The sequence below is a fragment of the Rhinolophus hipposideros genome, assembly GCF_964194185.1.
Source record: "Rhinolophus hipposideros genome assembly, chromosome: 9".
NCBI lineage: Eukaryota > Metazoa > Chordata > Mammalia > Chiroptera > Rhinolophidae > Rhinolophus > Rhinolophus hipposideros.
The window spans coordinates 9,324,030-9,345,837 of record NC_138055.1 but is presented as its reverse complement, the minus strand read 5'-3'; the positions used below and the strand labels follow the sequence as shown (position 1 = coordinate 9,345,837).

General features: G+C 56.5%; 1 protein-coding gene across 9 annotated transcripts in view; it reads right to left on the bottom strand.

Moving 5' to 3' along the window:
• Positions 1–18,207, bottom strand: part of ELFN2 (extracellular leucine rich repeat and fibronectin type III domain containing 2) — a 55,414-nt gene extending 37,207 nt beyond the window's left edge. The window contains exons 1-3 of one of the 9 annotated variants that reach the window (XM_081059500.1): positions 18,128–18,207; positions 17,575–17,633; positions 8,737–8,904 (exon numbers count right to left, since the gene is read on the bottom strand). The gene's annotated coding sequence lies outside the window, so the exon portion shown is untranslated. The other 8 variants (XR_013993998.1, XM_081059503.1, XM_081059504.1 and 5 more) reach the window with 8 other exon arrangements.
• Between the last annotated feature and the right edge of the window lie 3,601 nt (positions 18,208–21,808).

Below are 21,808 nucleotides of genomic sequence, written 5' to 3'. Positions count from 1 at the left end.
TATGGGCCCAGTGCCCCGAATTCTCACAACAGCCCTGCCAGGTAAGTACTGTTATCCTGTTGTACATATGGAGAAACTGAGGTTCAGCTAGGTCAAGTGACTTGCTCAGTAAATGATAAGCTAAGGACTTAAATCTGACCCAATCCCAAGCTGCCAGTCCTACTGTGTGCCAGGACCACCTTCCTGGACCACGTTCAAGCCTGAGAACGGGGGACCAGGCTGGCCCGGGCCTTGCCTAAGCACCACTCTCCACGGATTAGCAAGGGTACACAACATAGCAAGGTGGTGGGGAGGGCAGCCTATGAACCCATGGCCCAGGTTCAAATCCTGGCCTCACCACTGACCCACTGTGTGAACATGGGCAGGATCCTTAACCTCTCTGTGCCTCAGTTTCTCCATCTGTAAAGTAAGCATAATGCTATTTTGTTGGATTGTTCTGAGGATTTAATTTCTGTGAAGTTCTTAGAATAGTATAATACATGGTGTTACTTACGTGTTGTTAAATAAAAGGAAAAAATAACTCCCTTTGATTGTATGGGTAGTCTGAGAATTGGGGCCCACAGAGGGTAAGGGGTAGAGCTGAGACTCAAACCCTGGACCCAGGACTCCCTGCCCAGTGGTCTCTTCCTACAGCCCAGAGATATCTCCAGCTCAGCCAAGAGTTGAAGAAGTCCCAGGACTGACCCAGGCTCAGGCCCAGGCGGTAAAGAGAGACCCTATGGAGACTGAGGAAAGGGAGCAGGGGGACATGACATGGGTCAGAAGTGCAAATGCAGGCTGGGGTCCAGGCATCCCCTCCTTCTGTGGCTGGCACTCATCTACCTTGCCCCACCCCCATCTCTGCAAGGCCAGGCATTCCTATGGCCACTTAAACCCTGGGCAGCCAGGTGCTGAAGCAGCTCCCCTAGCACCGAGGGCCCAAAACCCAGTGGTCCTGGGACACAGCAGACAGGGAACGGCAAGGGGTGGTGTGGCCTCCCAGCATCTGCTGCAGCTGACCCAGTCGTCAGCATTCTGTCCCAGGGACAGCCGGGGCTCCCTGGCTTGGGACCCCACAAACCCACCCTCCCAAAGTCCTAGGGAGCCCCATAGGCAGGAATCCCATCCAAAATGGAGGTCCTGCCCAAAGACCTCAGCCAACAGCTGCAAGAGGAACACAGATATCCACACTCACCCTCAGAAGCAGACCCCCACAAAGGAGCCCACCCATATCATAGCCCACCAGGTCTGAGGTGTAAGTACTTGAGGTCATGCACTGCTGGTGAAAATGGAAACCTGCAACAAAGCCAGCCACCCACAACAGGCAACTGGCCCTGCGAGGGGACCCTGTACTCCGGTGGATTGGGACAGGCCCCTCTGTGCCTAGGGTGCGTGGGACACAGATTCAGGGGAGATGCCTGGGGTGTGTGGGACACAGATTCAGGGACCCCGTGAAGGGCCAAGGTAGCACAGCCAGTCCCACGTGGGTAAAAACAGATGGGGTATTCATGTTTGCAGGGGCCTAGAAACATGGGGAAGGGCCCCGCCAGTGATGGGAGGGGACAGCAGCTTGTCCCTCGCTGTGTCACACAGAGAGCACAAGTCAGTTCCCTATTTAGAAAAGGGGTATATACACTCCTACGTTTTTCTACATATACACATGGCAACACACAACACACACAAATCACCCAGGACAGACACACGCACACCCAGCTTTAGTCCACACACTTCCTCATGGGGCCCCAGGGAGGCACACGAAGGCTTCCCAAAATAAACGGGGCAGGCCAGAAAGATGAAGGGAGACAGAGACAGAGAGAGAGACAAAGACAGAGTGAGAGGCAGAGGCAGGGTAAAAAGCTCTGCTCAGGCCCCCAGGTGACCCTGCTCAGAAGTGGCCACTTCAGGCTGGCCCATGCAATATGGAAAGTGGAAGTGCCCAAGCCGAAAGCTGCTGGACCCACTTACTGCTGTGTGACCCTGGGTCAGAGCCTCTCTAGGTGTCACCTGCTCATGAGTGCAGCTCTGCCAGTTCTGACCCTCCCGTGCTCGGTGGTCCTGACTCCCCATTCAGGCCTGGCTCCCACCTCTTCCCACACTCCTCAGTGTCTGCAGCTGCCCTGCACGTCCCAATGGTCCTTAAAGACCGTCCCCCCTATCCTCGATCTTCCCCTAAATCCAGGACAGAATGTCCAGGTCAGCTGCCCATCCCCATCTCTGCCAAGCCAGACAACCCATCCCCAAAGCCCCTCCCCTGCAATCAACCCCAGCACCAAAGCAGAGGGAATAGTGTGGCAGTGACAGGAGACAGCAGGCACCCAACACATGCCCGTGAAGAAGCAGTGGATGGATGCTGCTTTCCTGCATCATCTCACTTAATCCTCGATCCCACTTTACAGATGAAGAAACTAAGGTTCAGAGAATAATCTTCCCAGAGCATGCAGCCATCGAGGGGATGAATGAGCTGGGATGGAACCCATGCTGCCTCCTCCAAAGCTCATCAGCTCTTTGTATATCTTGTCTGGCAGGCACAGGGGAGAGTGGGAGGAACCAGACAGGCAGATATCCCCACATCTCCTGACCCAGCATCCCAGGCCTCGGGACTCCACAGGGCCTGAGTGGTGGTGGCTGGAATGGCCATTGAAGCCCTGCCTACCTGCTCCCAACACCAGGAAGCCCAACAAGTAGACTTAGCACTTACTGAGTGCTCACTGTATGTATGAATACAGCACAGTGCTAAGTGCTTTACAGTACCAGCCCTAGGAGGTGGGTATATTTTCATTCCCATTTTACAGATGAGGACACTGAGGCACCCAGCCGTGAAACAACTTGCTATGGGTAGAATCCGGAATTGAGCCCAGGCCTGAGCCCATGTGCTTGACCACTGTGTCACCCCATCTTAAAGCCCCAGGAGTTTCTGGTCTCTGACCCAACATCCCCCTAGCCAGCACCCCATAGTTTCTGGAAGACACAGGAAAGGCTTTGTTCCCAGAGGCTCTGCTTAGTTAGAGGGCCCCCAAGCCACCATCATCGGGGTCACCTGCTCTCTTCCACTGACTCCTCTCTGTGGCCCATCTCCCAGGATGCTGAGGGTCCTTGGTGAGCCCCAACCTAAGCCTAGCTCTGGGTGTTCTGGACTCAATCTACTTTCTGAATGTAAGAGGAGAGGACAGTCCCACTGCGTGGAGGCTCCCTGAGTTCTGGGAAGACTTTCTGGAAGAGGCAGTCCCTGGGAAGGGGTTGGATTCAGGGGACGGGCTACAAGAGGGCCTGTTCTGTGGTTGGAAGCAAACCATGGTGGGTCAGACTACATCTTCTAGGACAGGGGCTGGGTCTCAGGCTGAGGCCAAGAGGGTGAGGGACTAGCTATGGTCACACAGCAAGTTGAGGGAGGAAGGAACCCTACAGCCTTTACCTCCACCTCACGGCTCAACACAGATCCCACCCTCCCTCCTTTGCCTATAAAGATTGCAGCTGCATTGGTTGAGCTGTGACCCAATGTGCAGGAAGGAATGTGGGAAGGGGTTTTTGGAAGCTTCTAGAAGTCCTCATGCTTTTCCAACCATGCAGACCCTGGCAGTCCTGCAGACTGACCGTGTGCAGGCATTCCTCTCTCTAACCTCCCCTCTAGGAGCCGGGCAATGCCCAGGCAATGTCCCCATTTCGCAGATGAGCAAACTGAGACTCAGGTGCATATGATCATTCCAAATCAGGATCTAACCACCACGCCTTGCTTCCAACCACGGGCCCTCTTGTAGCCCCTGCCCCGAATCCAACCCCTTCCCAGGTACTGCCTCTTCCAGGAAGTCTTCTCAGAACTCAGGGAGCCTCCACTCAGTGGGACTGTCCTCTCCTCCTACAGTCAGAGAGCAGATTGAGCCCAGAACACCCACAGTGCTTCCACCCTCAGACTAGGCCTCCTGGGAGCTGAGGCTCTTTCCTCCCTGAAGTCAGGGCTGTATCCCTCAGACAAAGATCCTGATGGCACGGTTTCCCCCACCCTCCTAAGACTAGGGGCTCCCTGGGGTCAGGACCACCATGCTCTCCTTCCTTCAGACTAGAAAGTCCTGAGGGCAGGACTCCAACGTCCCTCCTCTTGCACCTTCCCCCATAGCGCCCACCCCACCGGAGTACAAGACCCTGCCCCCAGGGCACAGGCAGGACCCAGGGCCATGCCTCAGGCCCCCTATCACCCTCTGCTGGCGCTCCTCCAGGCCTGCTCTGTACCAGGCAGGCCACCCCACCCCCTGGGCCTGTCCATGAATCCCACCTCTGTTGGGTACCACAGACCCCCCTTTCTCCTCCCCAAACAAATGGGGTCTTGAGCAAGACACTGGGACAACCGCACACAATGCCCGATCTATTCCCTGGGCTAGTGTGGCTGCCAGCAGTGACAGGGAGGGCACCCAGGCTGAGGGGAGCGTTCTGTCCATTCCACAGCCCCTCTAGATCCAGGCCCTGCAATTGAGGCCACTCTCAGCTCCATCCTGGCGGGGCTAGGACCAACAGCCCACTCCCTGGGCAACCCCAGAACACACCCATCCCAGGTGCCTCCGCTATTCCCACTCCTCTCCTGACACAGAGCAGGCAGGAGCCTCTGAGCCAACGTCCAAGACCCTGCTTTGTGCTCTATAGAGAGTTTCCCCAAACCTGAGTGTGGTCATTCGGGAAATGGGCATAACTCCTATTCTGCATGGGCTGCTGGATCCAAATAAGAATGTTCCTTGTACATAGTCATACCCAGGTAAAACCAGTTTCCTTCTCTCTCTTCTCTCTTTGATTTTCTCTCTTTTTTATGGGGTAGTGTGTGGAGGAGTGTGGGGGTGGCAAGACAGCCCAGGCTGGCAGGGCAGAAAATGGTCTGTCCCAAGCACTTAAAATGTCCCCTATTCAGAAGTCAAAATCTCAAATCCCTCAGGGGTGGGCAGTAAGGCTATTTCTCTACCCTGGGGTGGGGGCCTTGGAGCCAAGCCTGCAAATCAAAGCTCAACGCCTACTGCCTTCCAGAAGCCAGCCGAGATTAAGCCAGCCAAGAAGACATTATCTCCATTTCAGAGACAAGTACATTGAGACACAGAGTGGTTAAGTAATTTGCCTAAGGTCACACAGCTAGTGAGCAGCTGAACTGGTTTCTTTTGTCAATTCAGGCTGATTCCAAAAGCTCTTCCTCATGGCAGGAGCCTTCCCTACTTAAGAGCCTTTCTGTGGCTTTGCCTCTGCGTTCAGAGTGAAGTCCAAACTCTGTAGCCTGAAATGCCAGACTCCCCAGCAGGGAGGTGCAGTACAGCAGAAAAAGCACTTGTCCTGGAGTCAGCCCAATGTGGGATCAAATGCTAGGTCTGCCACCTAGTTCCAGCTGTGTGTGCATAGGTAATTTACCACGGCCCCCCAGCCCCACATTCCTCATGTATAGAATGGGAATGACAAGACTGACCTCCCAGGTGCTGACAGGATGACCCACCATGCATGCACCACATATTTATTGAACATCTACTATGTACCAGGCCCCACTCAAGTCACTTGAGATAGAGCAGGGCACAAGACCGAAAAAGCTCCTGCCCTCACAGAGCTGATACTCTACAACGGTAGAAGGGTGAGTAACAAGCAAATAAACCAAATAGCATTCGGTTGGGTTGAGGACTATATGGAAACAAAGAGGGAGAAGGCCCACAGCAACGAACAGAGTAGTCAGGGAGGGCCTCCCTGAAGAGGTGACAATCAGCTGGAACAGGAGACAGTCATGCAACCAGCCCGGGAAGGAACTCCTGCAGAAGGAACAGCAAGTGCACAGACTGGGAAATTAAACAAGAGCTGGAGCATGTGGGAAAATGCCTGGCACATAGCAGACACTCAGTAAAGGGCAGCTGGTGGTATACTGCTATAAGCCTCGTAAGCCCCGTAAGCTCCTTGCACCTTCCTTTCTTCTTCTGGAAAATAGGATGCTGTACGGATTCAACGGACTCCTAGGTCTCTTCCACATACCTGAACTCATTTAAAGTAACCTTAGCTCCACTGTTATCCTTCCCATTTTGCAGGTAGGGAAACTGAGGCACCCAAGATCCCATAGCCTATAAATGGCAACATCAAAATGTGAACCTAAGTCTTATAATCCCAAACCCTATGCTCCTGCCAGCCTACTGTGATCCCACTGCACACAGAGCACTCACTACTTCTCCCCCACTCCATCCCAAGACAACTCTGACTGTTAGAAAGCCTCTTCTTGGGATGAACTGAGGTCTGTGCCTGGTTGGTCCCACTTCTGCCCTTTTGCAGTCACCCAGGACATCCCTGTCCCCTCTGCCCCAGCGCAATATGAAACGTGAACAAGGCTGATGGGTTAGAAAGAACAGCCACCACTCCAGGAAGCATGTCCCAGGCGCCAGACCCTGTACTCTCACTTCATCCCCCTGCTTCACACGAGGGAGGTGAAGTAGGAATTCTTATCATCCCCATTGTACCAATAAACAAACTGAGGCCCAGAAAGAAATGTGTCCAGGGCCACCCACCTAAAAAGTGGCAGATTTTTTGTCACTCAAAAGACAGTCATCCTGTCCGCCACCCCCCAAACCCCTCAAACGTCCCTCTTTGGACATACTTTTCAGTCCCTTGCCTGGCCTGTCCCCTGGTGGTATCCAGGAGGTTGACAGGACAGACTTCCCCTAATCTGTTGCTCCCAAGGCACCATGAGCCACTCGCCTGATGTTCTGTGTGCTGTGAAGGAAGCCAAAAGGCATGGAGCTCAGGCAAAGGCTGGGGGGACAAGGCCCACCTGTTAAAGTGCACACACGGCCCCTGGAGCAAGCAGGGGGAAACATGGGACAGGATCCAGTCATACCTGGTTCCATCCTGGCTCAGCAACCGAGGTGCCATGTGACCACTGCGAAGTCCTCCGCTCTGGGCCCTACTTCCTGCTACCATGAAGTCAGTTCAATACCTCCACCACTTAAGGGTCACGGGGAAAAAGGGCACAATAAGGCAGATCTCTGGTGAGAAAGCACCACTGTCCTCCCCAAGCATGTCAGAAAATCATTTTAAAATCAGTTTGAAAAGGAATTAGGATCATGATGGTGGTTGATACTCCCTGAGAGTCTATTAAATGCCAGGAACCACATCGGGGGCAACACATACATTATCCCAAGTGATAGCAACCTCAACAGGCATGTGCACCATCTTTGTTTCATACATTGGGAAACTGAGGCACAGAGTCATACAGCTGTAAGTGCAGAGTCAGACGACTCGGAATGAGGTGGTAGCAGAGGTTCCTGGGGAGAATTTGGCCTGGTGAGGTGGACATTTGGGGAGGCAGGTGTTAAATTCCAGCCCCAGCACATGCCCGCTGTGTGACCTTGGGCAAATTACTTCCCCTATCTGGTACCTCAAAGGTAGGTTATCAGTGCCAGGCTTCTCAGAGGACAGCAAATATGAAGGATAGGGACAAAGTCATTTGGGGGCAAGGAGGGAACATGTGTCCAGATGGGGGACCTGTATGTTCAAAGGCCCAGAGGAGGGTGGGGGCTCAAGGAGGCAGCGGTAGGAGAGGCTGGCCACAGACGTGGGAGGGAAAGCAGACAAGAGGGAACCTTGGGAGCAGGGATACTGATGGTGCAGCAGGATCTCCAGTCCAGACACATGGATAGGCAGGATGAGCAATGGAAGTGGGGAGCACAGCTCAGACTACCCACTGTGCCTCACTTCCCTACAAAGGACCCCACTTCAGCCTGTGCCAGCAACAGTAAGTCCACAGTAGCAGCCCCTCCCTCATCCATCACACCCCCCACCATCCTCTTGGAGCACCCACCACCCCCACTCTGTTCCTGTACAGGCCCCCTCCAGAGCACCCATCACCAGCCCTTCCAAGGGACCTCAATGCCTCAGCAGCCACAGCCCCTCCACGTGCAGACCATCACATCCTAGAGACGCATCTCCCTCTCCTTAGCAACCACCAACACTGGGCCCAGACAGCAAGCCTCCTCCCTTGTCTCCTCCTCTCTCCATAGAGACCTCAATGCCACATAGGCGGGTCCCTCTCCACGGCAACCACATCACTTAGCGCCTGCCCCGACAACAGTTCCCTCCACGTGGCCACCACCAACACAGCCTCAGTGACAGCAACAGCCTCAGCCGCTCCTCGCCAGGGCAGCCACCAGCCCAGCCAGGACAGAACAGCTCCTGCAGGCCTCCCTGCCAGCCTTCAGCCTGCTAGTGTCAGACTGCTCTCCCTGCTGCCTCCAAATTCAAGACACTGGATCAGGCCAGGTATAGATTCTGCTTTGCGTTTCCTGCTCCCAACCCACTCCCGGCCCTTCCGTCCGCCCCTCTCTACAATAGAAAGGCTCCCACCTGAGGTGAAAGAGGCCCTGTTCTCCCAGGCTATCCCCTGGAGCCAGTCCCCTAACCCCTAGCAGGAGCTCAGATGCCCTCAGCCCTACTGGAGTGCAGGCCTGGCTCAGTCTCTCAGCTAGGCAGAGGGGTACAAGTGGGGTCTCGGAGCCAGCAGCACCTTCCTCCCCGCTCTCCTCAGTGACCAGTCCCAGCTCCCAAAAGGCCTACCATCCTGCCAGCTGCCTCACAGGCCCTGTGGAAGGGAAGCTTGGGAGGGGTGGGGGAGTGCCTGCAGCTGGGGGCACGGCTGGGCAAGGTAGGAAGGGACAAACAGAAGACAGAGGGGGGGCCACATCACGGGGTTCGCAAGGCCAGGTCATGTGAGCCCGGCTCACATACAGCCACACACTCACACAGTCAGAAGGACCCTGTCCTTACCAGACGTCTACAGGCAAAGGGGCCCCTCCAGCAAGCAAGGCTCTGTCCCTGGCTTGGTCTCAGGGAGGTCCCCACGGCAGCAGCGGTGGTGGTGGCAGCGGTAGCAATGGGGTCTCAGGTCCTGACCCAGCTCAGGCAGCAGCAGCTCCTCATCCAAGTCCTCTCCTTCTGTGAGGAGGCGAAGGGGAGAAAGAGGAGGGAGGGAGAGGAGAGGAGGAAAGAAGGAGAGGGAGGGGGACAGCGGGAGGGAGGGAGGAGGGAAAAACGCTGAAGTCTTGAAGGGTACACTCACTTCTTTCTTAGGTTTCCCATGGCAACCGAATATACCACAAATGAATATCAGTGTGAGAGAGGGAGGAGATAGAGAGTGGGAATGGAGGGAGATAGAGGCAGGGAGATGGAGAGAGAACGAAGATGGGGCAAGAGAGATGGAGGGAAAGGGCCTCAAGACCCAGATGGAGGGCTAGGGGCTCCCCACCCTAAGCCATAGGATTCAGGGGGGCGGGGAGGGACCAGGGGCCACAGGACTTTTACTCTTCCATGGCCCCTGGGCAGGAGGAGCAAGCAACAGATGGGTAGATTTTCTGAGAGATGAAGGACCCTCACTCCTGCCCCACCAGCCCCACCCCATGTCCTTCACTCCCTACTTGGCCCCCGTAGCCTGGAAGTTCGTCCCAGCCCCACACATTAGTCAGTCACGGCCACACACACCCTCACACTGACCTGATGTCCACACACAGACCTCTCCCTTCTCAGGCCCAATCACACCATCTTCTGTTGGTCACCCCAACACAACCCACTCCCCTCTACCGCTGGGCCCCATCCCCTCTGCTGCAAGGAACAAGCACCCCACCCTAGCCCACATCTCTTATTCAGAACTCTGCAAGGACCCACACATCCCCTCCCCTAGCCTGTGCCCCATTTCCCATCATATGTGCTCACACACCCTAAGAGCAATGTACCTGCCTGACTTCCACCTGCACAGACACACATTCTCCCAGACAGACGTGCGCGTCCAAACCTTCCCTCCATCTGTGCGCACACATACACTCATCCCCTTCCCGTGGAGGCCCCTCTCCCTGTCTGGCCCCGCACTCCCCCCCACCCCCGCCAGCCCAGATGGTACTCCCCCCCTCCCCAGCAGGCAGCCCCCTCTCGACATCATCATTCACAAACATATGTAGACCCACCAGAGTTGGCAGCCAGCAGCAGCTACAGAACAGAAACACACACTCAGCCCCCTGCGCTGCCTCAACTCCATTACCCCCACCCAGAGGCAGAAAACAAGGGAGCAGCAGGCTTGCTCCTGGAAAGGGCTCCCAGGCCTGGGGAGGGAGAGGACAGGCCCCCAGCTACCGGGCTCATACGTGAATCCTGAGCCCAGACACCAGCAGGGACAGGACAGCACCCCAGGTTGCACACTGTACCCTCACACACACACCTGCACCCACAAGACACCAGGACAGCAACCTGCACTCCAGAATTTCACACTCCCTCAGACACACGTGCGTACACAGCCCCCCACATGCACTGTACACAGCTGCCCACAGAACCCAGACATAAGGGGGCCAGCCCCAACACGCAAACACACACAGGTGCCAACATGCCTGGAGACACTGCAAAGACACATGTCAACACACCCACAGAAACACTGGCCCCCATTCACTGTGAACTGCCCAACACACACACACACACACACACACACACACACACACACACACTCATTTCACTATACACACCCAGACAAACCTGCCAGCGAGCGCTGGGGCCCCTACACAGGCTCACACGCCAAAACGCACGTCCCAAACATGTTCCCACAAGAGGACATCCACTCCCAGACGACACTCCAGCACACACAGGACCACGCCTGCGCCCCCTCGGAGCACTCCCGGGCAGCCACCGGTGGCGCCCCCCATCCGGTCTACACCCCTTACACACACAACCTTGCCGACATCTCAGCAGGCCCTCGCCCCAACGCCCCCTCCGCCCCTTCCCCGGGCGCCTCCAGGGAGCCCCCGCCCGCCCCCGCCCCGCGCCGGCGGGTTTACGATCCCGCGCACCGCGCGGAGCCCAGAGGCCGTGAAATTGGCTGCGAGCGTCAGGGGCGATGCGGCTGCAAATTCTAAGCACAGGGAAGGGAGGCGGAAACCCGGCCGGCTGGCTGGCCGCGTGGGGCGGGGGCACCGCAAAACTGCGGGTAGCTGGGCCTACGACCCCGCGGGGCCGCGGGCTGCAGCGCGGACCGGGGACAGGCGGCCCCGGGCGGAGTCTCTGTGCGCGCTCACGCCCCCGCCGCGCCCCCTCCCGCCCCCGCAGCTCCCGCCCACCCCGCTCGTCCCTTCTCCGCCACCGCGCACAAGCCGGGCTCGGGACTGCGCACGGGTGCACCGCGTGGGCCAACCCGGGACTCGCACCGGGGGACAAACACACCCCGCCGTCCTCCAGACCTGGACCTGCCTCGGCCAGAGCGCCCACCGAATGAACGGCTTCGGGCCGCAGCTACAGTGACTCTGCGTCGCCTCCTCCCGGACGCCTTCCGGGCTCTCCGCCCCCCTCCCGGCTTCTCTGCTCCCACCTCCACCCCCGCCTCTGGCCTCTGCTCACACGCACGGCCCCAAGCTCAGCTCCACCCGCGCTCTTGTACCAAAGGAGAGAGGGCATGGCTCTGTCCAAGACGCTGGCGCAGGCCCTCTCCAGACGCCCTCATCCCCACCGCATTACAAGCCTTTACCAGCTGTGCGGCCTTGAACCCATGACCGCAGACTCTGCCTCTGTCTCCTCATCTGTGCAACAGGAATGATGCAGAGGCTCGTTCTGAGGATTGAATGAGGGACTCCTGAATAGGCTTAGAACAGCAGCCAGTAAACCCGGAAAATTATTAGTATTAGTCAGTATCAGTCGCGGTCTCGCTGCTGTGTCACCCAAGGCAAGACGCCTCACTCCATGAGCTCAGGCTTCTCTGGAAAAAGGGTAGCTTTGCTGCCTCCTGAGGTATGTGGGAGGCGTCCATAAGATCTCTGGGAATAAGTAGTAGCCTCCTCAGCTGCCATCCAACCCAAAACACAGGTTAATTAATCTGGAAATGCATTAAAAATGCAGGTTCCTGGGCCCCACATCCACCCTACTGAATCAAAATCTCAGCAGGCAGGGCCCAAGAACCTACATTTAACAAACACCCAGCACTCTGGCGCTCCCTGACAAAAAGGATAATGCTCCATTTCTTAGTATAGTTTATGGTCTTGCCTGTTTGATGTCCAAACTATGTTCCCAACTCATCTTCCCAAAATCCACTCCAGGCTTTCCGACGTTGATTCACGTGTTCTCCCCACCTGGGCTGCCCCCTCCCAAAGGCCAGCTGGATCTCTTTCACAATCCTCCGGCCAAAATTAAACAAGATAATAGAGTGTTTCACCCTGTGCCTGGCTCATAGCAGGTGTGCAATCATGGGAGTCCTGTGATGCCCTGAGCAGAAGTGGTTCCAACCTCTGTGCCCGCTTACAAGGCTGGCTCAGCACATGGCCTCCAGCCTGCCGCACTAGCCCCCAACCCCCTCGGTGCGGTCACAGACTAAGGAGAAGCACTATCAAGCAAGCCCTACTATGTGCAGGCCCCATGCTGGGCACTTGGCAGATATCCCACATGTCTCATGTCTCCTCCAGGACAGGAGCTCATCTCTGTGGTTCCCGCTTGAGTCCCGGCCCAGCAGATACCCCTGGGTGAGACATGCTTAAAAGGATATATATGTAAGTGTATATGTAGACTGAATGGAAAATACGTCAGTCCATCCTCAATAGCATGTAGATACAAGGAAGGTGTTTAACAAATATTGTTCGAGTCTCCACCTGCAGTGGAGCTGAGAGACAGAAAATGGCTAAACAAGCACAGCCATGACGCCCCCACCTCCTGCCCAGGTAATGAGAAGGGTGAGGAAGGGAGAGAGGAGGGCATGCCAACCCCACAGCCTCTGTCTCTCCAAGATCCAGGGAGCATTGTGTGGGGGGAGAGATGATAGACAGGTCAAGGAGGGAAACGGAGTCAGGCCTGAGACTTGGGGCTGGGCCCACAGCAGACTGGTCAAGTAGCCATTGGGAATTGCTCCCCACTTCCCCTCTGAGAGAGGAAGTGGCGCATACAGAGTCACACACACACACACAAAAGTGTGCCCTGCCCCCTCCCAGCCCCTCTGCACACTCCAACTGGGGGGTAGGCAGCCTCCAGGCCCTTCTCATTCTCCTTCAGGCCCCCAGCCTAGCTCCAGAAAACAGGTTCCATGCATTTCAGGAGGTGAAAGTGGAGACTGACAGACAGGGAAGGAAACACACATTCACACTCACACAGTCCAAGAACCACTCCAGGGAACCAGGAATGAATCGAGGAGACAGATGGGAAGGGGGAGGGAACTCATCTAATTGACACCTACTATGTGCTAGACACAATGCTACACACTTGATATTTTCATACATAACGACCTAGGCAGTTAAGAATTTGGTACAATGATCCCCACTTTGCACTGAGGAAACAGGGCCTTGAGGAAAATGAAAGTGAACTTACTTGCCCAGGACACACATTGAGGAGGAAAAGAGGCAGAATTTGGATTTTGAGTCCCTGCCCTTTCTACAAGTGAGCCTGGGAGAGTGTGGCAGAGTGGCCCAGGGTGCCACAGCTGAGGCCACAACAGACTGGGGCCTGGGGAAGATAGTCATGGGGAGCAGCGTCCCCTCTATCCCCCAGGGAGCCCCACAGAGAACCCACTGTGCTCCCCACCCCACCCCTGTGCAAGCGCTGTGGGAGAAAAGGGAGCAGGTTGCTGGAATAGCACTGGTCACTGAGGGGAGGGGCGCAGGAGGAATGCTGAGAGGGCCTGAGACCCTAAAGCATTTTTGTCCCTCTGTCCTTGCAGCCGCCACCACACCCACTTCTTCCGTACCGCAGGGTCACTGCCACCATTGATAGATGAGCAAAGCAAGGCCCAGAGAGGTCCCCAGCAAGGGATATCCCAACATGGAAAGGTCCCCATGCAAACTGGTGCTGATACGAGAGTCCTCCATGGGGCTTCCAGTCCTGGCTCCACCGCTGTGTGGCCCTGAGCTGGTCTGTAACTGCTCTGTTTCTTTTCTATGAAATAAGGAATAAGAGCAACTCCACTGCAAAAGCCCTGGTGGGATTCAATGAGTGCTGCTTACAAAGGGCTTCAGACGGGGCCTAGCTCTCAGACTCAATGGATATTACCCAATATCATTATTATTATCTCTATAATTATTGCTGTCAGCAGCATCACGCAGCCAGCGCCCCTCCTCTCTGCACTCCAGATGTAAGCTTGCCCAGGTGACTCTCTGCGGCCTCCCTGGGGACTGTCTGCAGAGATGAGGGGGAGCTCTATTATTCCAACCCCCAAGACATGTCCCCAGTAACAATGGCAGTGCCTCTGCCCCAGGTGTTAATTGAGCCAGAAGAAGGTTAATTTAATAGGGGATTGGTCTGGGACATCAGGAGGCAGAGGATTGAGTTAACCTTCTGGACCATTAATGCTGCCCCTGTTAAGGAGACTTCAGCTTCGAGGCAATCCTGCTTCCTGGCTGGCTGCTCTGCACAGCATATCATCCCAGTAGAGTGGGGGGTAGGGTGCTGGCAGGAGGGAGGGTCTGGGCCCGGAGGCACTGTAGCTGGAATGGGTGAGGACAACTGTGATGGGTATCATCCTGGTTCTACATGTGGACGCCACATTCTCACACTCCACATTCTCACACTCGCTCATCAAGCCTGCAAGGCAAGCAGCCACAGCTTTGCAGACAGTCGGAGAGACTGACCCCCATGTCACACACAGGATGAAGCAGAGGTGTCACTGGAACTAGTTCTGCAGACCTCAGGGCACAAGGGAGCCCCCATAGGGCATCAATGACCAGGCTGACCCCACTAAAGAAGTGTTGGCAGCTGGATGTACCCATTTCTGTCACCCTGACTAGCTCTGAAGTGGAAGAACAAGTAAGCCCGGGACTGGGAGCCAAGGGCAGCCTCTCCTATAGCCAATGACCTCTCCACTTTGGGCCCCTCACTCTGGCACCTCCTACTCCGACCCCCACTTCACATAGCACCCTGTCCCTCCATAAAATGAAAGTGCCCTCCGGGAAGTGACCTGCCAATCAAATGTCTCTGCACCTACAGAGCGGAATGGAGCTGGGGGTGGAATTGTCAAAAAGAAATGAATACACAACAGCTTACTTTACCCTCCAGACCTCAGTTTGCTCATCTGTCAAATGTCCACATAATAGCAGCCAGCCTGCCAGCCTCATAGGACTGCTGTGAGGATCCAAGGAGAGAAAAGAAAGTTCTTTACAAAGTCTGACTTAAACCAAAATGGCAAGGGGTGGGTACAGGGCGGGGTACAGGGGGAGAGCAGCTGCTCTGGGCTGGGGGATGGGTAGCCAGGGGATAGAGCCCACCCGAACTAAGCCCCCATATGTGCCAGGTACCCAGCTCGGAGGCCCACCATCTCCTGTAATCCCCCCTCACCTCTCTAACCACCCCCCAAGTAACACGAGCAGCTGAGGCTCAGAGAGGTGATGGGAATGCCTCAATCACAAAATACAAAAAGTAACTCCATGACATTAGAACCAAAAGTCCCTGGCTTCCTGGCTGTGGCCCCTTTCTGCTGTCACGTGCACTTACACATACATACATATTCACGCACTAGTACACACGTACCCAAAGGTCTGTGCAACCGGCTGGGACAGGGCCCAGAACAGGCACTAGTAGAGGTACAGATGGGAAGGAGAGAGGGGGTACCATAAAGGGGGCAGAGGAGATGAGCTATTAGGGAGGCAGGCCTTAAGGAAAGGGGTCCCACACCACTCAGGAAATGGGGCCTCTTGCGAGGGACCCCTCACTCTAAAGCTCAATCCCTCTCCCCTTCTCACCCCTCACCACACCGGGGACGTGACCACACTCAGCCACACACACAGTGACACCTCCCACACTCCCAATGACATCACATACTCCGGCTGGTGGGGGTGACCCTTCTTCACATTGCTGTCCTAGTGACGTCACCGGCAACCTGGAGCTGATGTCACAACCAGAGGTTCTCACCAATATCACACAGACACACTTCTCCCTGATGCCCCCCTTCAATAACTCCTCTTTATTCCTTCCCAGGGGGCCATAGCCCAGAGGTCCCCACCCACGTACACAGCTCCAGGACACACAGCTCCCCAGGACAGGCATTTCCCGACAACACCTCTGTGAGTCTGTGCATGTGTGTCTGCGTGCATTGCTTTCATAGGGCACACAGTTACACATATGTGCAGGCCCACATGCCCTGCTGATGGCCTAGACACATGTCCCACAGGTGCCCACAGCCCAGGGGAACAGGTGTGTGGGCCAGGCACACACCTCTACACATGCACACTCCAGCCCCAATGATGCACCTTCCAGATAAAAAGTCCCTCAGTCACTAAAGCAGGCCGGCTGGGCCCTGCAGCCTCCACCACATTGCTCCAGGTGCTGTGCCAGCACCCTGCTCCTCCCCCAGCTTCTCTCTTACAGCCTGGCCTGCTGACAGCCACTGCCGAGACTGCCGACAGCCAGCCGACAGGACAGCCGCAGCGGGACACACACACACACACACACACACACACACACACACACTCCAGCCCAACACCTGTGTCTCTCAGCCAGGGGACCAAGGCAGTGTCCTCCACAGGCAGTCACTGGGGTGGGGGTGGGAGGGTGGGACACAGCAGGAGCCCGGAGCTGCAGAAAGTGCCCTCAAGTACCATGTCCTCCCAAGCAGAGAAGGGTCAGTGCCACCATCCCCTTCTCATCTCCCTCCTTGGACACTCCTGACACAGGGCGCCCTGGCTGCCTCTGTCCTGGACACAAGCTCCGCGAGCTCCCATACACATATACACACCAGCTCCCCTGCCCCCAAACATTCCTGCTGGACCACAGACGCTCTGTGTGTGTGTGTGTGGAGAGAGAGAGAGAGCAGGGTCCACCCCTGCATACAGCCCGGTGTGCACACATATCCCTCCCCACGTGCACACAGCGCCCTGCCGGCCAACACACCCACCCCTCCTGCCCCCTCCTCTGCCAGTTGCTGGAGCCCACACATGCACACACACACACACACACACACACACACACACACACACACACACACACACAGCCCGGCAGTGGCCCTGGCCCTGCCAGAACTGCAGTCTGACGATTTCTGCTGCTTCCCAGGGCTGCCTCTCTGTTTGCCCCACACCAGCGCAATGGAGAAAGCTTTTGCTCGGGTCCCCACCCTCCCGGTCTCCCCCACTCCCCAATTCTGATTATCTTACCAAACCTACTGCCCTCCCGCGGGGAGGGGTGTAAAGCCCCACCCCGGGCCCCTCTCCCCCTGGAGCTAGCATCAAGCACCAAAGACCCCTTACCAACTACGAAGATGAATGCCTTGAACCCGGCAGCACTCCGTGAAAGAGAGGGGCGAGGGCCCCCGATTCGCAAAGATGGGGGCAGAAGAGATTCAGGGTGGCACTGGCTGGCACCACCCCCCCATAAATACTCACCTCGCCGACCGTCCTCTGCGTCCTCCCGCCTCCGCCCACCACTACCACCACACCGACCCCACCCCCACCCCCACCCCCGCACAGGGTGGTCCCCGGAGGTTTCACAGGGTTCCCCAGGCACAGGAGGCAATGGGGGTGGCTTTCCCCGTCTCATTCTCCCCCTGCCGTGTCCCCTTCCAAGCGCCACCCCCACTGGCGGAGGAGGCACCCTCCGGTTTCTGCCCCTACTCCCCACCCTCTCCGGGTCCCCCCTAGCTGTGGGGGCTCAGATGCGGAGGAATTCACTTACCTCCAGCCCCAGCCGGGATCCAGGCCGAGCGCCGCCTCCAGGAGCGGCCGCTGCGGGGCCTGCGGGTGAGTGTGAGTGTGAGCGCGGGTGCGGGTGTGCGCGGCGCCCGGCGGGCTCGGCGCGTGTCGTGTGTCTGTGGCGTGGCCCGTGTGTGTGTCTGAGAGGGAGCGTGTGCGCGCAGACACCGCCACCCCCGCCTCCCGCCGCCGCGCCTCGGCCTCAGCCGGGCCCGCCGCCCGAAGGGGGCCGAGCGCCGCGGGCGTCAGAGCCAAGGCTGGCCGGCTGGCCGTCTGTCCGTCCGCCCTCGCCGCCCCGGCGCCCGCTCCCTTCGCAGGCCTTTCCGCAGCGAGACCCCTCCGCCCCCTCTTCCAGCTGGATCCTTCCACGGACACACGCACACTCGCAGGCACACACCCGCGTGGCGGGGGCCGCGCCTGGCTCCGCTGCTGCAGCTGCAGCGCCCGGAGAGGTGGCTGCGGCCCCGCGGATCGCGGAGCCCCAAGCACCCGCTGGGTGCGCCCCCGGCCCCGCCTCGGCCCCCAGCCCCGCTCACCCCGCGGGTCCGGGTCCTGCCGCTGATGTCGCTGTCGCGAGCGCATTCAACAGCTGGAGGCAAACTTGCCGAGGGGCTGGGCGCCCGAGGTGCGCAGCGCCCCCCAGCGCCCGCCGAGGACGCCCGCGCCCCCGGGACTCCACCTCCACGCGTGGACCCCCACCTCCCTTCCTGACCCCATCTCCAACCTCCAGCGTCCTGGCTCCAGCCGGGGGGGGGGGGGGACCCGAGAAGTGTGACCGATCGTTCCCATTTTTATAGGCGAGAGAACGGAGGCTCCGTGAGAAGAGTGACTCCCCCAAGGTCACTCGGCCAGCTTGATAGCAGATACAGTGTTACACTCCAGATCTCTCTACCCTGGTGCCGGGGCTCTTGGCTGCTGCTCACTACCTTTCCCCACCTCCTCGGGAGGTATGCCCTAGGGGATACTGGGCTCTGTTGCAACCCAGAGATGCTTCCTAAGCCTTCACGCCCTAGAGCCTCCCTGGCCAACACCCCCACACTTATGCGCTACCTGCAAATGGGGTAAACGCTAGGGGCGGGAAAGGGGGAAGGTAGGAGATGCAGAAAGAAATTCTGGCATCAGGGGCCTGTACCCCTGCACTTTGAGGCACACAAGCACCGGGTAGGGAGATTCGGCTTGTGTCGCTGACACAGGAAGAAACAGGCGCTTTTTCTCCATTCCCGGGATCAGCAAACCCACATGCTGAAGCCCCCCCCGCCTGGGCAATCCCTGTGCATCTCAATCACTTTGATGGGGCAGCCCGCGCCAGTGCCTGTCCTCAGGTAGTTAAGCCAAGCCAGGGCTGCAGGAACTCCCAGCAGGGGTGTCTCATTCAGGCCAGGAATGGAGGAGATTCTGGAAGGAGCCACTGCCTGAGCTGAATCTTGACGGATGAGTAGGAGTTGGTCAGCTGAAGAAGGTGAAAAAGGATGTCGCAGGCTGCAGGAACAGCATGTGCAAAGGCACAGAGGCGTGAGACAGCTTGGTGTGTGTGTGCAGGGGACTCCACGAAGTGGGGTTTTACTAGAGCAGAAAGAACGTCTGTTCATAAATTCCTCCCTCCTGTCAACTGAGAACAGGAAAGCTGGTCCAGGGTGGGGCTGAGAGGCGGACAAGCGCTGGGACGCAGGCCACCATTATCTCCCGTTAGGAAACAGACTTGGGCGTTCCACCTCTACCCTTCACAACTGCGCTTCAGGCTGCCTGGCACACTCCTACCCACCCTTCAAGGTCCCTCGCTGCAGAACCAAACAAGTCATTATGCTGTCTCTGCCCTCTAAACTGAGCCCTCCTAGGGATCAGGGGCCCTATGGAACACACTGCATGTCCCCCGCGCAGAGCTGGGTATGAAGTAGGGTCCCCACCCAAAGTCCTTGCTGGAAGAACCTTCACCCACCGCCCCACCTCAGGCACAGACACAAAGGCCCCTGCGCCCTCTGGCGGATATAGCGCGCAACCGCAAAGAGCTCTCCAATTCACTCCTGTGGCTGTGGCTCTCCCCTGCGCAGACCCCTTCAGCGGTGGGCACTGGAGGAAGTCCCGGCTGTGACCCAAGAAATTGAGCGATGTTCCTAAGGAACGCCGGGCAGCATGTAGCAAAGCAGCCTCTTCTGGTTCTGTTTGCATGACTTTCCCAGTCATCTGCCAAAGGGTAAATCACTCCCCTCTCTGCGCCTCAGTTTCCTCTTTTGTGAAATGAGAATGACAAAAGCAGCCCTGTCCCCAGCACCATACTGGCCTCACCACATGGGCATTCCCTTCACTCCAGGTCTAGCTAGATTAGCTCTGAGCTGCTTTTGAGCTCTAAAACGTTCTAATATACTCCTTTTGGAGACTTTTCCCCTACCAGGCAGACATAACCTGACAAGACTTTCAAATGCTTAACTGAGTCAACACCACCAGATAGAAGATGGAATTGGCCTGGGCTAACCAAGGGTCATGGCAGACCACACCATCTCGACATCCAACTGGGCTTTCTCTAGACTGGCACTGTCCCAAAGAACTTTCAGCAATGGTGGAACTGTTACATATCTGCACTGTCCAATACAGTAGCCACTAACCACATATGCCTATTGAGTGCTTGAAACTATGGCTAGTGGGACTGAGGAACTAAACTTTTAAATGTTATTTTATTATTTTTGATTTAAAGAGCTATCTGTGGCCAGTGGCAACCATGTTGGATGGTGCAAGCCCAGAAAGACAAATAAAATAAAGCCCAGAGACAGCTAACACACACACACACACACACACACACACAAGGGACGCTGAGCACCCCGACCAGGCGTGGGGGCAGGGGGTGGGGGGGAGGTGATGAGATTGTATGGAATCTCTAGGTGGACAGGTAAGGTTAAGACAAACGTGAGCAGCAACATGTCCATCCCATAGTCACTGTCCTAGGTTAGGCCCTGCCATCTTTCACCTGGACACCTGCAACAAGCCCCCTCATCACCCACCTATTAAAAACCCTCCGGTAGCTCCCCAGAGCCCATGCAGGGATGCGGTATGTTTCATTTCTCACGATATCAAATCATCAGCAAAGCTGCCTAGATGCTCCCTCTACCGATAGTGTCATGATGAATTGGTGATGTCTGCCTAGGGTGCAGACACGAAGACCAGTGGTACACCCTCTCTGCTAGGGAATAAAATCCAAACTCTTTATCTTGCCCAAACAAGACCCTTTGCAATAGGGCCCTTACCCCTCCAGCATTATCTTCTCTCACCCCACACATGCTCTGGGTCCCAGTGACACTAATACCTGCCCTTTCCAAAACATGCCATGAATCTCTCACTCCATAATCTCCACGTCTGTGTGCTTTTGATCCTGCTGATACCTCAGCCTGGAAGCCTTTCCTCCTCTCATATTTCTTCTCCACCTGGCTACTTCCAGTCTATCACCAGGTACTGCTCAAAGGCTGCCTCCTCCGTGAAGCCTCCCCTGACCACCCCTAAGCTAAGCTGGCCGAGTTACTTCTTCCTCCACTGGCTCCCAGAACACTCTGTGGAGGCCATAATGATAGCACACATCACATCATATTATTATTCATTCTCATGCATCCTCTCCTAACTTATTCCTCACATCATCACCTCTATCACAGTAGGTACCGAGTATCGGAGGCTCACTTGGGGCCAGGCACTGGCTCTTTTAAAACATTATGTTCATTAATAAGTCACCAAAGTGGACATTGGGAGGGGTTGTTCTGGGCACCAGCATCTTTCCTTCTTCCCACCAACACCCTAATGTCCTCTCTCCCCGCTGCCATGTACAGTCTTAGGGAATGTGAATTAAGGTGCCTCTCTCTGCCCCTTGCTGGACCAGTTGAGTCATGGGTGGAGTGTTGATGTGTGGACAGGAGAAATGGCCAAAGCAGAACCATCCCAGAAGGCTCAGTGCCAGACAATAGGCAGGTATTTCCAGCTGCTTGGACCCCTGTCCTGAATCCCAGAACCCCATCTGCTCTGGGATCTATCTCCCAGTGGGGCCTGGGAGCTGCCTCTAACGGCCCACCAATAAGTGCTCTTTCTACCAGAGTTGACCAGATGTGGTTCACATCCAGATGACCCCACTGCCCTGGCCACTCACCAAGAGGAATTTATCCAGGAGCTCTTCTTTCTGTGGAGCTTACAGAAGAGAGCAGGGAGAGTGAGAGAAACACATAAAGGCTAAAAACTGCATGCAC